The 13,980-nt window shown below is 49.8% G+C and overlaps 6 non-coding genes and 1 pseudogene across 6 annotated transcripts; all 7 read right to left on the bottom strand.

Moving 5' to 3' along the window:
- Window positions 1–980: 980 nt before the first annotated feature.
- Window positions 981–1,171, bottom strand: LOC141194728 (U2 spliceosomal RNA). The gene has a single exon (XR_012267349.1). It is a non-coding gene; the product is annotated as a U2 spliceosomal RNA (small nuclear RNA).
- Window positions 1,172–2,291: 1,120 nt separating this feature from the next.
- LOC141196241 (U2 spliceosomal RNA) lies at window positions 2,292–2,485 on the bottom strand. Its single transcript, XR_012268804.1, has one exon. It is a non-coding gene; the product is annotated as a U2 spliceosomal RNA (small nuclear RNA).
- Window positions 2,486–8,049: 5,564 nt separating this feature from the next.
- LOC141196427 (U2 spliceosomal RNA) lies at window positions 8,050–8,127 on the bottom strand (annotated as a pseudogene).
- Window positions 8,128–9,247: 1,120 nt separating this feature from the next.
- Window positions 9,248–9,438, bottom strand: LOC141194717 (U2 spliceosomal RNA). Its single transcript, XR_012267338.1, has one exon. It is a non-coding gene; the product is annotated as a U2 spliceosomal RNA (small nuclear RNA).
- A 1,118-nt stretch (window positions 9,439–10,556) lies between these two features.
- Window positions 10,557–10,747, bottom strand: LOC141194706 (U2 spliceosomal RNA). The gene has a single exon (XR_012267327.1). It is a non-coding gene; the product is annotated as a U2 spliceosomal RNA (small nuclear RNA).
- Window positions 10,748–11,869: 1,122 nt separating this feature from the next.
- Window positions 11,870–12,060, bottom strand: LOC141195779 (U2 spliceosomal RNA). The gene has a single exon (XR_012268357.1). It is a non-coding gene; the product is annotated as a U2 spliceosomal RNA (small nuclear RNA).
- A 1,120-nt stretch (window positions 12,061–13,180) lies between these two features.
- On the bottom strand, window positions 13,181–13,371 carry LOC141194695 (U2 spliceosomal RNA). Its single transcript, XR_012267316.1, has one exon. It is a non-coding gene; the product is annotated as a U2 spliceosomal RNA (small nuclear RNA).
- Between the last annotated feature and the right edge of the window lie 609 nt (window positions 13,372–13,980).

Raw genomic sequence — 13,980 nt, 5'->3', positions numbered from 1 at the left:
CTGCTGCAATCCACGCGTTTTAGATCTGCATAACTCCACCTCTTTTAGCACAGTACCCTCAACCCCCGGCTGTTCCCACCCGCCTCAACACCGTTGGAAGGGAGGAGAACCAATTAAGGCGGGGGGGGGGTGGAACGAGCAGCTGTCTACCCTTAGCAGGAGGGTTGCTGATTAATTACCTCTCCTGCTGCTGCTGCTGCTGGCTGTCCAGCAGCAGACTGAAGGTGGCTGCTGCTGTGCGCAGGTATATAAAGGCTCAGAGCCTATTATGACACGCGCAGCCAGCGTTCCATTGCCACATTCCGTCTACTGCAGGCGGGATACCTGGATGGCTGAATGTCACTGAGAAGCTCACAGAGACCGCCATAAGCAACAGTTTAAAAGAATGCCACAGACTAATCAACCAAACTTTTTGGGTTGGTTTCTCTTTTATAGTCTGCAGGCATTAAATGAAAGAAGTCAGTGTTCCAGCAGAGGGAGACAACGTTTCAGAAAAGGCATTGTAGCAAACCAAAAAAGAAATTTTAAGCGCAGCAGAGTAACCAGCTCACATACCTGTTAGCTCAGGTGAGTTTAAAAGGCTGCTGTTGATAACAAGGGCATTTGCTAAATAGATGGTGTGTGTGCAACAATATACTGAAAGGTCAATTATATTGTGCAGCTTATCTCACCACCTGTAGTTATTTAGGTGAAAGCTCCAAAACGCTTGCCTAATATGTCTGTTTATCCGAAAGGAAGTATAGAGGGAGAGCTAGATAGATAGCATTGCATTACATTACATTACATGGCAATGCAATGCACAGTTGCTGAAGTTGAACCAAAATGAGCTTGTCATCTGGCTTCTGCAACTTTTAACATGAAAAATCCAATGAGGAGAAGAAAAGCAAAGCCAAAGAGTCCATCCCAAAATCCGACAAACAAGCAAAATGAACAAAAAGCATTGAATTCAATTCTTTCTGATTTTAGAAACTGCATTAAAGAAGGGGTGCACCGGTCCTGGAGATACTGCAATACCAGGTCAATGCGTGGAGTGGACAGAGCAAGCTCTTTTTCCATCTCCCTGTTCTAAAAATCCATTTAATATATGGTCCCCAGATAGGGGACGTATCAGATATTAAACTGATAAGAACAGATACTACACTTGATCTTAGCCAAAAGGCCGAGAAGCGATAACCAGAATTGGTTTCCGACTACGGTGCCACCCAAGGATTCTGAAAAGTCCATTTGTGGAGATGGCCACCTGGACTCCCGTTAAGAAGACATGCTGTCAACCTCTAGATCCCTCACATGCCTGCACTTTTCGGCTTGCTGCTGCTGCAATCCACGCGTTTTAGATCTGCATAACTCCACCTCTTTTAGCACAGTACCCTCAACCCCCGGCTGTTCCCACCCGCCTCAACACCGTTGGAAGGGAGGAGAACCAATTAAGGCGGGGGGGGGGGGGTGGAACGAGCAGCTGTCTACCCTTAGCAGGAGGGTTGCTGATTAATTACCTCTCCTGCTGCTGCTGCTGGCTGTCCAGCAGCAGACTGAAGGTGGCTGCTGCTGTGCGCAGGTATATAAAGGCTCAGAGCCTATTATGACACGCGCAGCCAGCGTTCCATTGCCACATTCCGTCTACTGCAGGCGGGATACCTGGATGGCTGAATGTCACTGAGAAGCTCACAGAGACCGCCATAAGCAACAGTTTAAAAGAATGCCACAGACTAATCAACCAAACTTTTTGGGTTGGTTTCTCTTTTATAGTCTGCAGGCATTAAATGAAAGAAGTCAGTGTTCCAGCAGAGGGAGACAACGTTTCAGAAAAGGCATTGTAGCAAACCAAAAAAGAAATTTTAAGCGCAGCAGAGTAACCAGCTCACATACCTGTTAGCTCAGGTGAGTTTAAAAGGCTGCTGTTGATAACAAGGGCATTTGCTAAATAGATGGTGTGTGTGCAACAATATACTGAAAGGTCAATTATATTGTGCAGCTTATCTCACCACCTGTAGTTATTTAGGTGAAAGCTCCAAAATGCTTGCCTAATATGTCTGTTTATCCAAAAGGAAGTATAGAGGGAGAGCTAGATAGATAGCATTGCATTACATTACATTACATGGCAATGCAATGCACAGTTGCTGAAGTTGAACCAAAATGAGCTTGTCATCTGGCTTCTGCAACTTTTAACATGAAAAATCCAATGAGGAGAAGAAAAGCAAAGCCAAAGAGTCCATCCCAAAATCCGACAAACAAGCAAAATGAACAAAAAGCATTGAATTCAATTCTTTCTGATTTTAGAAACTGCATTAAAGAAGGGGTGCACCGGTCCTGGAGATACTGCAATACCAGGTCAATGCGTGGAGTGGACAGAGCAAGCTCTTTTTCCATCTCCCTGTTCTAAAAATCCATTTAATATATGGTCCCCAGATAGGGGACGTATCAGATATTAAACTGATAAGAACAGATTTTTTTGATTGAATATATCTTTTATTAGCACAAAAAATAAGTTAACAGACAGTGTACAGTGCCGCAGCCCAGTACACACATAATTCTACATCACATTTACATAGCATGAGGATACGACGCACTAACTAGACACATCACACCCCTATGCTACACAAAACACTCAATATGAAAGAAAAAGCATGTCAATCAATACAGTACGACGAACCGTGATAAGGGATGGGGATTGGGAAAAAGGGGATGGGGAGGGGAAAATCACAGGCCCGAAGCTTTATTAAAAGACAAGACACATAAGGGGAGAGGGGGAGGAGGGGTTTAGTCCTCATCCTCGTCCTCCGGACCGTCCACGATGGAATAGTCTCTGAGCAGGCTGTGGATCAGCCTGCGGCAGTCCTGGATGGACATCCTCTCCCTCCTCAAGATGAGCCGGTTCCTGGCGACCCAAACGGCATCCTTGAAGCAGTTCATAAGGCGCCAAGCCTCCTGGATGGCTCCGACGGTATGAACCCCAGGGAAGAGTCCGTAAAGCACAGAATGGTGCGATAGGCTCGCCCTGGGGACAGAGTTCCTCAGGTCGTCCTCAAGGGCAGTCAACAGGCGCTGTGCAAATCCGCAGTCCCAAAAAGTGTGCAAAGATGTTTCCTCCACGAAGGGGCACCTTGGGCAGTACCGGGTCTTGCACAGGTTCCGGGCATGCATGAATGACCGGACGGGCAGTCCGCCCTGAATCGCCATCCACGACAAGTCCTTGTGCCCGTTGGTCAGCCTGTCAGACGACACATTTGTCCACACAGTCTCCAGCGTGTCCTGGTGAAGTCCTGTGATGTTCTCCACGTCATCCTTGGCTCTGATGAGCTTGTGGATAGTTTTGGGCTTCCACAAGTCGGGCTTGAGTCCCTCCAGTTGATGTTCCCCCACAAATCGAACGACGTCTCCATAGAACCATGGCGTCGTCCAGTTGTAGGGGAAGGAGCTGTCCCACTTGTCCCAGCCGAGTCGCCTCCAAAGAGGAAGCAGGAAGAAGCGAGACATGGACCTGCCCGCGGAGCCATTCTTGACTTGCAAAGTCCGGCGGACACAATCACACACAAAAGAGGATCGCAGGAGGGTGGGGATATCTGGAACGCCCTTCCCACCCTTGCGAGGCTCCTTGTACATGACGGCCCGCCTGACTCTGTCCATCTTGGATCCCCAGACAAAGTGAAACACTGTCCTGGTAATGGCCCTGCACACAGTGACGTGTGGGGGCCAGGCCTGCGCCGTGTACTGCAAGACGGGCAGGACCTCATTACGCAGGACGAGTGCCTTACCCTCACAAGTGAGGTGTCTGAGGCTCCAGAGTCCGATCCGTTGCTTCACCTTGGCCAAGCGTTCTTGCCAGGACTTGAGGGCCGCTCCTTCCTTCCCGAACCAGACTCCCAGCACCTTGAGGAAATCCGGTTGAATGTTGAAGGGGAAGGGGGCGGAGGAGGCCGGCTGCCAATCCCCGAAGAGCATGGCTTCCGACTTCCTGCAGTTGACTTTGGCCCCTGAAGCCCGGCCGAACCTCTCACACGTCTGGACGAGGGCGTCGACTGAACCACGATCAGCGCAGAAGACGGTGACGTCGTCCATGTAGAGCGAGCACTTGACCTCGTGTCGTCCCGGACCCGGTGCGGTGATCCCTCTGATCTCTCCATTCTGCCGGATAGCCTCTGCGAAGAGTTCTATAACACAAACAAAAAGAAGAGGTGATAGAGGGCAGCCTTGTCTGACCCCAGAGAGGACAGGGAAGGGGTCAGTCTTCCAGCCTTTCACCAACACCGAGCTGTGGATATCAAAATACATCAAACGGACATACGAACAAAACATGTTACCCAAACCTAACCGGTGCAGAGCTCGGCCCATGAACTCGTGGGAAACCCGGTCGAAGGCCTTCTCCTGATCCAAGGAGACCAGGGCCGCGTGTGCGCGGCGGACCTTGATGTACTCGACCGTGTCCCGCACGAGAGCGAGGCTGTCTGCGATGCGACGTCCAGGGATGCCGCAGGTCTGGTCCGGGTGGATGATCCGTCCGATGACCGTCTTAAGTCGTGTCGCCATCGTCTTGGCCAGGATCTTGTAGTCCACGTTGAGCAGAGTGATGGGACGCCAATTCCTCAGGTCGCAACTCTCTCCCTTCCGCTTGTACAGGATCGTGACCATTCCTTCCCTCAAAGATGGAGGCATTCTACCCTCCACCACCATCTCCTCGTACAGGTCCAACAGGTCCGGACAGATGAGGTCTCCCAGCGCTACATAGAGCTCCGCTGGAAGACCATCACTGCCCGGGGTCCTGCCGGTCCTAAAGGATTTAGCGGCAGAGAGCAATTCGCCCACCATCAGAGGTTTGTCCAAGGCTGCCGTGCCTGCAGGATCAAGATGGTTAGTGATACCTGACAGGAAGTTATCAGCAGCGTCGGGGTCGGTAGTCTTGTGGGAGTAGAGTTCGCTGTAGAAGTCGCTGACGACCCTCATCACGTCCTCCTTCCCACGTCGCATGTTTCCGCTCTCGTCTCGCAGCTCGTTCAGGGGCGTGTGACCGGCATGAAGTTTCCTGAAAAAGAATGAGTTACATTTCTCACCCTTCTCCAGATTCTCCACTTTGGAACGGAAGACGATTCGCTTGGACTCCTCCTCAAAGTGCCTTTTCAGGCTCTTCTTGGTCTCCTCCAGCTCCTCCCTCACGTCCCAGCCACAGTGAAGAAGGTCCTGCAGCGACCGCAGCTCGCGCTGCAGCCCTCTGAAGTCCCTCCTCTTCTCACACGCCTGTTGTCGACCCTTGGCCTGAAAGAAACAGCGAAACTCAAGTTTAACATATTCCCACCAATCAGAGACTGTTTGGAAGCTACCCTTGTAGGACTGCCACATTGCGTAGGCTGCTCTCAGCTCCTCCACGACTTCATCCTGAGCCAGCAGAGCACAATTCAGCTTCCAGGAGCCGGGGCCGGACGGAAAACCGTCGCCGAGGACACCTTGTAAGTGAATGGCTCTGTGGTCGGAGAAGAAGCAGGGGACCATCGAGTGCCTACTCTGCCTGACTGCCCGAGAGGTGAACACAAAGTCAATCCTGGAGCGGAGTGAGCCATCCGGTCGGCTCCACGAATAGTTCGTGGAGCCTCTCCCCATGGAGCCCACCACGTCCTGAAGAGAGGCCTCGGTTACCATCTCGATGAGCAGCTTGGACGTGATGTCCAACTTGGCAGATGTGCCAGAACTACGACCATCCTCCTCGATGGGGCAGTTGAAATCCCCGGCCATCACTAAGGTCCTGGTGGTGGCAAGCTGAAGCCGCAGGGTCTGGAAAAGCTCCAAACGCTCATTCTTCAGTGGGGACGCATACACGTTGATGAACCTGACAGGTTCTCCCGCCCAGTTGCCATCTACAACAAGAGCCCTGCCGCAGATGAGCTCCTGGACGGACTCAAGCGTGAATGCGCCCCCCCTGATCAGAATTGCGACCCCTGCAGACTTGCAGTCACCCCCACCGGACCAGTAGGATGGACCGTGGGACCACTCCCTGGCCAGATGTTTGAAGGACCTAGAGGAGGGAAGGGAACATTCCTGCAACATATAAACATCACACAACTGGGAAGTAAGGAAGGCATAAATAGTCTGACGTCTGAACTTGTCCTTGATGCTCCTGACATTAATGGAAAATAAGTTAATATTAGCCATCATGTAGGGAAAAAAGAAAAAGTTAGCGCAGGCAATACACCTTAGTTACCACTCCGGTCGGGTGGTCCCTCGTCGGTGTTGACTGCTGGTGACGGGATCACCAGCAGGCCCTCTTCCTCCATCTGGTCAAGCAGCGCGGCCTCGATCTCGGCGACCACCAGTTCCTCCTCTTCTGGCTCGGCCACCAGGGTCTCAACCATGTGCTCCATCTCTTCTGGCTCAGGGAGGGTATCCTCCTTTTCGCCTACGAAATCCAGAATCTTCTTTTTGGAGGATTCAGTAGCAGGGCTGTCCTCCACCTTCCTCTTTCCCCGGGTTGGAACTGGGGAGACAAGAAGGGGAAAATCCTCCTCGGAATAGATAGCGGCAGGTGGAGGAAAGGTTAATTCCACCACTACCATGGTCTGAGGAGGGAGAGTGGCTGCCGGGGCAGGGGAAAGGACACCTGCTGAGGAGTAGGGGAAGGAGGAAGAGGAAGTGGAATCCTCAGCAGGGGTGGCCGGGGTGGGGGGGGATTGGACGGGGGTGGCAGGGGGAGGGATCGAGAGAGGGGTGACAGAACTCTTACCCTCCTTTGACTTTTTCTTCTGCTTCGGAGCTGCTGGGACCGTCGCTGGGGCTTTGGCCACCGACTCCTTGACCGCTTTGGCCTTGGTCGTCTCGGCCTTGGCCGCTGGGGCCTTGGTCGTCGCGTCCTTGACCTTCACAGGCCTGGTCGTCGGGGCCTTGTCCTCCGGAGCTGGGGTCGTCGCAACCACCGATGCCCAGGATCTCTCACGCTTGGGGCAATCCTTGTACAGATGAGCCGCCAGCCCACACAGGTTGCAGGACGTCTTCTTCGGGCAGTCCTTCGAGCTGTGTCCCGTCACTCGACAAATCCTGCAGGCATCCTCCTTGCAGTCCTTCATCTCGTGGCCGTTCTTGCCGCATCTCCTGCAGTTCCGCGGCATGTCCGGGTAATAGATGAGGCCGTAGGAGTTGCCCAGGGAGAATGTCGGGGGCAGGTGCCGAAGTCCGTCTGAGTACGCCAGGTCCCTGTGAAGTCTAACAGTCACCGACCACTTACCTGTCCAGAAGCCGAGTCCATTCAGGATGTGAGAGGGTTCCTTCACAACCAAACAGAAGCGTCTCAGGAAGGTACAGATGTCTTGGCCTGGGGTGTGCGGGTTGCGCATGGAGACCGTGATCCTCCTTTCGTCCCTCTGGATAGGGCAGCTACCTGTAAAGGCAGAGAAAGAATTATCCGATCCTTTTGCGCTTACCATTTCCCAGAACCTCCTGCAGGTGTTCACAGTGGCGAAGGTGACGAAGAAGATCCCCGTCAAGAAGGTCTGGATGCTGAGGGTGTCCGACCTGGAGAAGCCTCGATCCAGCAGCATCTTCTGGCAGAACACGTCCGAGGACATGTCCGGCACCCTCCCATCCACTTCCTTCAGCTTCAGGGCCACCGTCTGCCGCATCCATGGCTCCAGGGCTGGAGCTTCGTGGCGGGGCTTCTGGGGTCCCTTCTGCTGGCCAGTCGTGGAGGCAGAGTCCTTGGGGTCAGAATCGGCTCCTGGCTGGGCCCTCCTGGCTGTCCCCTGCTCCAGGCTCTTCTTTTCGGCCTTCCTCGCAGCGCTTGCCATGGCTTTCCTCCTGCAGTTACTTCTTGGAGCTGGATCTGGAGCTCTTCCCGAAATGGGTGGAGCTATGCAGATTCTTCTCCCGTCGTGTTCTGGACAAATTCCCCGAAAGGTCTTTGTCTCGATGATTTTCTTACTCAAAGATTCCACAGGACAGCCCGATTCTTCTCCGAGTCTTCGTCTTCTTCTGGATTCTTTAGAGCTTCTTCCTCCCACCGATATCCGCCTTCCTTCTCCGATGTCAGCTGCGCTCCGAAGCTCTTCTCCTTCCGAGTTCGATCGCTCTCGTCAAGTGTAGATCGTAGCTCTTGTGTTCTTAAAAGAACAGATACTACACTTGATCTTAGCCAAAAGGCCGAGAAGCGATAACCAGAATTGGTTTCCGACTACGGTGCCACCCAAGGATTCTGAAAAGTCCATTTGTGGAGATGGCCACCTGGACTCCCGTTAAGAAGACATGCTGTCAACCTCTAGATCCCTCACATGCCTGCACTTTTCGGCTTGCTGCTGCTGCAATCCACGCGTTTTAGATCTGCATAACTCCACCTCTTTTAGCACAGTACCCTCAACCCCCGGCTGTTCCCACCCGCCTCAACACCGTTGGAAGGGAGGAGAACCAATTAAGGCGGGGGGGGGGTGGAACGAGCAGCTGTCTACCCTTAGCAGGAGGGTTGCTGATTAATTACCTCTCCTGCTGCTGCTGCTGCTGGCTGTCCAGCAGCAGACTGAAGGTGGCTGCTGCTGTGCGCAGGTATATAAAGGCTCAGAGCCTATTATGACATGCGCAGCCAGCGTTCCATTGCCACATTCCGTCTACTGCAGGCGGGATACCTGGATGGCTGAATGTCACTGAGAAGCTCACAGAGACCGCCATAAGCAACAGTTTAAAAGAATGCCACAGACTAATCAACCAAACTTTTTGGGTTGGTTTCTCTTTTATAGTCTGCAGGCATTAAATGAAAGAAGTCAGTGTTCCAGCAGAGGGAGACAACGTTTCAGAAAAGGCATTGTAGCAAACCAAAAAAGAAATTTTAAGCGCAGCAGAGTAACCAGCTCACATACCTGTTAGCTCAGGTGAGTTTAAAAGGCTGCTGTTGATAACAAGGGCATTTGCTAAATAGATGGTGTGTGTGCAACAATATACTGAAAGGTCAATTATATTGTGCAGCTTATCTCACCACCTGTAGTTATTTAGGTGAAAGCTCCAAAATGCTTGCCTAATATGTCTGTTTATCCAAAAGGAAGTATAGAGGGAGAGCTAGATAGATAGCATTGCATTACATTACATTACATGGCAATGCAATGCACAGTTGCTGAAGTTGAACCAAAATGAGCTTGTCATCTGGCTTCTGCAACTTTTAACATGAAAAATCCAATGAGGAGAAGAAAAGCAAAGCCAAAGAGTCCATCCCAAAATCCGACAAACAAGCAAAATGAACAAAAAGCATTGAATTCAATTCTTTCTGATTTTAGAAACTGCATTAAAGAAGGGGTGCACCGGTCCTGGAGATACTGCAATACCAGGTCAATGCGTGGAGTGGACAGAGCAAGCTCTTTTTCCATCTCCCTGTTCTAAAAATCCATTTAATATATGGTCCCCAGATAGGGGACGTATCAGATATTAAACTGATAAGAACAGATACTACACTTGATCTTAGCCAAAAGGCCGAGAAGCGATAACCAGAATTGGTTTCCGACTACGGTGCCACCCAAGGATTCTGAAAAGTCCATTTGTGGAGATGGCCACCTGGACTCCCGTTAAGAAGACATGCTGTCAACCTCTAGATCCCTCACATGCCTGCACTTTTCGGCTTGCTGCTGCTGCAATCCACGCGTTTTAGATCTGCATAACTCCACCTCTTTTAGCACAGTACCCTCAACCCCCGGCTGTTCCCACCCGCCTCAACACCGTTGGAAGGGAGGAAAACCAATTAAGGCGGGGGGGGTGGAACGAGCAGCTGTCTACCCTTAGCAGGAGGGTTGCTGATTAATTACCTCTCCTGCTGCTGCTGCTGCTGGCTGTCCAGCAGCAGACTGAAGGTGGCTGCTGCTGTGCGCAGGTATATAAAGGCTCAGAGCCTATTATGACACGCGCAGCCAGCGTTCCATTGCCACATTCCGTCTACTGCAGGCGGGATACCTGGATGGCTGAATGTCACTGAGAAGCTCACAGAGACCGCCATAAGCAACAGTTTAAAAGAATGCCACAGACTAATCAACCAAACTTTTTGGGTTGGTTTCTCTTTTATAGTCTGCAGGCATTAAATGAAAGAAGTCAGTGTTCCAGCAGAGGGAGACAACGTTTCAGAAAAGGCATTGTAGCAAACCAAAAAAGAAATTTTAAGCGCAGCAGAGTAACCAGCTCACATACCTGTTAGCTCAGGTGAGTTTAAAAGGCTGCTGTTGATAACAAGGGCATTTGCTAAATAGATGGTGTGTGTGCAACAATATACTGAAAGGTCAATTATATTGTGCAGCTTATCTCACCACCTGTAGTTATTTAGGTGAAAGCTCCAAAATGCTTGCCTAATATGTCTGTTTATCCAAAAGGAAGTATAGAGGGAGAGCTAGATAGATAGCATTGCATTACATTACATTACATGGCAATGCAATGCACAGTTGCTGAAGTTGAACCAAAATGAGCTTGTCATCTGGCTTCTGCAACTTTTAACATGAAAAATCCAATGAGGAGAAGAAAAGCAAAGCCAAAGAGTCCATCCCAAAATCCGACAAACAAGCAAAATGAACAAAAAGCATTGAATTCAATTCTTTCTGATTTTAGAAACTGCATTAAAGAAGGGGTGCACCGGTCCTGGAGATACTGCAATACCAGGTCAATGCGTGGAGTGGACAGAGCAAGCTCTTTTTCCATCTCCCTGTTCTAAAAATCCATTTAATATATGGTCCCCAGATAGGGGACGTATCAGATATTAAACTGATAAGAACAGATACTACACTTGATCTTAGCCAAAAGGCCGAGAAGCGATAACCAGAATTGGTTTCCGACTACGGTGCCACCCAAGGATTCTGAAAAGTCCATTTGTGGAGATGGCCTCCTGGACTCCCGTTAAGAAGACATGCTGTCAACCTCTAGATCCCTCACATGCCTGCACTTTTCAGCTTGCTGCTGCTGCAATCCACGCGTTTTAGATCTGCATAACTCCACCTCTTTTAGCACAGTACCCTCAACCCCCGGCTGTTCCCACCCGCCTCAACACCGTTGGAAGGGAGGAGAACCAATTAAGGCGGGGGGGGGGGGTGGAACGAGCAGCTGTCTACCCTTAGCAGGAGGGTTGCTGATTAATTACCTCTCCTGCTGCTGCTGCTGCTGGCTGTCCAGCAGCAGACTGAAGGTGGCTGCTGCTGTGCGCAGGTATATAAAGGCTCAGAGCCTATTATGACACGCGCAGCCAGCGTTCCATTGCCACATTCCGTCTACTGCAGGCGGGATACCTGGATGGCTGAATGTCACTGAGAAGCTCACAGAGACCGCCATAAGCAACAGTTTAAAAGAATGCCACAGACTAATCAACCAAACTTTTTGGGTTGGTTTCTCTTTTATAGTCTGCAGGCATTAAATGAAAGAAGTCAGTGTTCCAGCAGAGGGAGACAACGTTTCAGAAAAGGCATTGTAGCAAACCAAAAAAGAAATTTTAAGCGCAGCAGAGTAACCAGCTCACATACCTGTTAGCTCAGGTGAGTTTAAAAGGCTGCTGTTGATAACAAGGGCATTTGCTAAATAGATGGTGTGTGTGCAACAATATACTGAAAGGTCAATTATATTGTGCAGCTTATCTCACCACCTGTAGTTATTTAGGTGAAAGCTCCAAAATGCTTGCCTAATATGTCTGTTTATCCAAAAGGAAGTATAGAGGGAGAGCTAGATAGATAGCATTGCATTACATTACATTACATGGCAATGCAATGCACAGTTGCTGAAGTTGAACCAAAATGAGCTTGTCATCTGGCTTCTGCAACTTTTAACATGAAAAATCCAATGAGGAGAAGAAAAGCAAAGCCAAAGAGTCCATCCCAAAATCCGACAAACAAGCAAAATGAACAAAAAGCATTGAATTCAATTCTTTCTGATTTTAGAAACTGCATTAAAGAAGGTGTGCACCGGTCCTGGAGATACTGCAATACCAGGTCAATGCGTGGAGTGGACAGAGCAAGCTCTTTTTCCATCTCCCTGTTCTAAAAATCCATTTAATATATGGTCCCCAGATAGGGGACGTATCAGATATTAAACTGATAAGAACAGATACTACACTTGATCTTAGCCAAAAGGCCGAGAAGCGATAACCAGAATTGGTTTCCGACTACGGTGCCACCCAAGGATTCTGAAAAGTCCATTTGTGGAGATGGCCACCTGGACTCCCGTTAAGAAGACATGCTGTCAACCTCTAGATCCCTCACATGCCTGCACTTTTCGGCTTGCTGCTGCTGCAATCCACGCGTTTTAGATCTGCATAACTCCACCTCTTTTAGCACAGTACCCTCAACCCCCGGCTGTTCCCACCCGCCTCAACACCGTTGGAAGGGAGGAGAACCAATTAAGGCGGGGGGGGGGTGGAACGAGCAGCTGTCTACCCTTAGCAGGAGGGTTGCTGATTAATTACCTCTCCTGCTGCTGCTGCTGCTGGCTGTCCAGCAGCAGACTGAAGGTGGCTGCTGCTGTGCGCAGGTATATAAAGGCTCAGAGCCTATTATGACACGCGCAGCCAGCGTTCCATTGCCACATTCCGTCTACTGCAGGCGGGATACCTGGATGGCTGAATGTCACTGAGAAGCTCACAGAGACCGCCATAAGCAACAGTTTAAAAGAATGCCACAGACTAATCAACCAAACTTTTTGGGTTGGTTTCTCTTTTATAGTCTGCAGGCATTAAATGAAAGAAGTCAGTGTTCCAGCAGAGGGAGACAACGTTTCAGAAAAGGCATTGTAGCAAACCAAAAAAGAAATTTTAAGCGCAGCAGAGTAACCAGCTCACATACCTGTTAGCTCAGGTGAGTTTAAAAGGCTGCTGTTGATAACAAGGGCATTTGCTAAATAGATGGTGTGTGTGCAACAATATACTGAAAGGTCAATTATATTGTGCAGCTTATCTCACCACCTGTAGTTATTTAGGTGAAAGCTCCAAAATGCTTGCCTAATATGTCTGTTTATCCAAAAGGAAGTATAGAGGGAGAGCTAGATAGATAGCATTGCATTACATTACATTACATGGCAATGCAATGCACAGTTGCTGAAGTTGAACCAAAATGAGCTTGTCATCTGGCTTCTGCAACTTTTAACATGAAAAATCCAATGAGGAGAAGAAAAGCAAAGCCAAAGAGTCCATCCCAAAATCCGACAAACAAGCAAAATGAACAAAAAGCATTGAATTCAATTCTTTCTGATTTTAGAAACTGCATTAAAGAAGGGGTGCACCGGTCCTGGAGATACTGCAATACCAGGTCAATGCGTGGAGTGGACAGAGCAAGCTCTTTTTCCATCTCCCTGTTCTAAAAATCCATTTAATATATGGTCCCCAGATAGGGGACGTATCAGATATTAAACTGATAAGAACAGATACTACACTTGATCTTAGCCAAAAGGCCGAGAAGCGATAACCAGAATTGGTTTCCGACTACGGTGCCACCCAAGGATTCTGAAAAGTCCATTTGTGGAGATGGCCACCTGGACTCCCGTTAAGAAGACATGCTGTCAACCTCTAGATCCCTCACATGCCTGCACTTTTCGGCTTGCTGCTGCTGCAATCCACGCGTTTTAGATCTGCATAACTCCACCTCTTTTAGCACAGTACCCTCAACCCTCGGCTGTTCCCACCCGCCTCAACACCGTTGGAAGGGAGGAGAACCAATTAAGGCGGGGGGGGGTGGAACGAGCAGCTGTCTACCCTTAGCAGGAGGGTTGCTGATTAATTACCTCTCCTGCTGCTGCTGCTGCTGGCTGTCCAGCAGCAGACTGAAGGTGGCTGCTGCTGTGCGCAGGTATATAAAGGCTCAGAGCCTATTATGACATGCGCAGCCAGCGTTCCATTGCCACATTCCGTCTACTGCAGGCGGGATACCTGGATGGCTGAATGTCACTGAGAAGCTCACAGAGACCGCCATAAGCAACAGTTTAAAAGAATGCCACAGACTAATCAACCAAACTTTTTGGGTTGGTTTCTCTTTTATAGTCTGCAGGCATTAAATGAAAGAAGTCAGTGTTCCA

Source organism: Phyllobates terribilis, unplaced genomic scaffold, assembly GCF_046119375.1.
Source record: "Phyllobates terribilis strain yellow unplaced genomic scaffold, ASM4611937v1 Scaffold_74__1_contigs__length_7073193, whole genome shotgun sequence".
In the NCBI taxonomy this organism is placed as follows: domain Eukaryota; kingdom Metazoa; phylum Chordata; class Amphibia; order Anura; family Dendrobatidae; genus Phyllobates; species Phyllobates terribilis.
The sequence above is the reverse complement of the archived record's forward strand: the minus strand, read 5'-3'. Positions and strand labels throughout refer to the sequence as shown.